This window comes from Triticum aestivum, chromosome 2A, assembly GCF_018294505.1.
Source record: "Triticum aestivum cultivar Chinese Spring chromosome 2A, IWGSC CS RefSeq v2.1, whole genome shotgun sequence".
NCBI classification, from domain to species: Eukaryota; Viridiplantae; Streptophyta; class Magnoliopsida; order Poales; family Poaceae; genus Triticum; species Triticum aestivum.
Window position 1 is genome coordinate 764,339,563 of NC_057797.1, and position 2,379 is coordinate 764,341,941.

Consider the following 2,379-nt stretch of genomic DNA (forward strand, 5'->3'; position numbering starts at 1 on the left):
GTGTCCGAATATAGCCGTCCAATATATCAATCTTTATGTCTCAACCATTTCGAGACTCCTCGTCATGTCCGTGATCACATCCGGGACTCCGAACTAACTTTGGTACATCAAAATGCATAAACTCATAATAACTGTCATCGTAACGTTAAGCGTGCGGACCCTACGGTTCGAGAACAATGTAGACATGACTGAGACAGATCTCCGGTCAATAACCAATAGCGGGACCTGGATGCCCATATTGGCTCCTACATATTCTACGAAGATCTTTATCGGTCAGACCGCATAACAACATACGTTGTTCCCTTTGTCATCGGTATGTTACTTGCCCGAGATTCGATCGTCGGTATCCAATACCTAGTTCAATCTCGTTACTGGCAAGTCTCTTTACTCGTTCCGTAATACATCATCTCGCAACTAACTCATTAGTTGGAATGCTTGCAAGGCTTATGTGATGTGCATTACCGAGAGGGCCCAGAGATACCTCTCCGACAATCGGAGTGACAAATCCTAATCTCGAAATATGCCAACCCAACATCTACCTTTGGAGACACCTGTAATGCTCCTTTATAATCACCCAGTTACGTTGTGACGTTTGGTAGCACCCAAAGTGTTCCTCCGGCAAACGGGAGTTGCATAATCTCATAGTCATAGGAACATGTATAAGTCATGAAGAAAGCAATAGCAACATACTAAACGATCGGGTGCTAAGCTAATGGAATGGGTCATGTCAATCAGATCATTCAACTAATGATGTGATCCCGTTAATCAAATAACAACTCTTTGTTCATGGTTAGGAAACATAACCATCTTTGATTAACGAGCTAGTCAAGTAGAGGCATACTAGTGACACTCTGTTTGTCTATGTATTCACACATGTATTATGTTTCCGGTTAATACAATTCTAGCATGAATAATAAACATTTATCATGAAATAAGGAAATAAATAATAACTTTATTATTGCCTCTAGGGCATATTTCCTTCAGTCTCCCACTTGCACTAGAGTCAATAATCTAGATTACACAATGATGATTCTAACACCCATGGAGCCTTGGTGCTGATCATGTTTTGCTCGTGGAAGAGGCTTAGTCAACGGGTCTGCAACATTCAGATCCGTTTGTATCTTGCAAATATCTATGTCTCCCACCTGGACTAGATCCCGGATGGAATTGAAGCATCTCTTGATGTGCTTGGTTCTCTTGTGAAATCTGGATTCCTTTGCCAAAGCAATTGCACCAGTATTGTCACAAAAGATTTTCATTGGACCCGATGCACTAGGTATGACACCTAGATCGGATATGAACTCCTTCATCCAGACTCCTTCATTCGCTGCTTCCAAAGCAGCTATGTACTCCGCTTCACATGTAGATCCCGCTACAATGCTTTGTTTAGAACTGCACTAACTGACAGCTCCACCGTTTAATGTAAACACGTATCCGGTTTGCGATTTAGAATCGTCCAGATCAGTGTCAAAGCTTGCATCAACGTAACCGTTTACGATGAGCTCTTTGTCACCTCCATATACGAGAAACATATCCTTAGTCCTTTGCAGGTATTTCAGGATGTTCTTGACTGCTATCCAGTGATCCACTCCTGGATTACTTTGGTACCTCCCCGCTAAACTTATAGCAAGGCACACATCAGGTCTGGTACACAGCATCATACATGATAGAGCCTATGGCTGAAGCATAGGGAACATCTTTCATTTTCTCTCTATCTTCTGCAGTGGTCGGGCTTTGGGTCTTACTCAATTTCACACCTTGTAACACAGGCAAGAACCCTTTCTTTGCTTGATCCATTTTGAACCTTTTCAAAACTTTGTCAAGGTATGTGCTTTGTGAAAGTACAATTAAGCGTCTTGATCTATCTCTACAGATCTTAATGCCTAATATGTAAGCAGCTTCACCGAGGTCTTTCATTGAAAAACTCTTATTCAAGTATCCCTTTATGCTATCCAGAAATTCTATATTATTTCCAATCAGTAATATGTCATCTACATATAATATCAAAAATGCTACAGAGCTCCCACTCACTTTCTTGTAAATACAGGCTTCTCCAAAAGTCTGTATAAAACCAAATGCTTTGATCACACTATCAAAGCGTTTATTCCAACTCCGAGAGGCTTGCACCAGTCCATAAATGGATCGCTGGAGCTTGCACACTTTGTTAGCTCCCTTTGGATCGACAAAACCTTCCGGCTGCATCATATACAACTCTTCTTCCAGAAATCCATTCAGGAATGCAGTTTTGACATCCATCTGCCAAATTTCATAATCATAAAATGCGGCAATTGCTAACATGATTCGGACAGACTTAAGCATCGCTACGGGTGAGAAGGTCTCATCGTAGTCAACCCCTTGAACTTGTCGAAAACCTTTTGC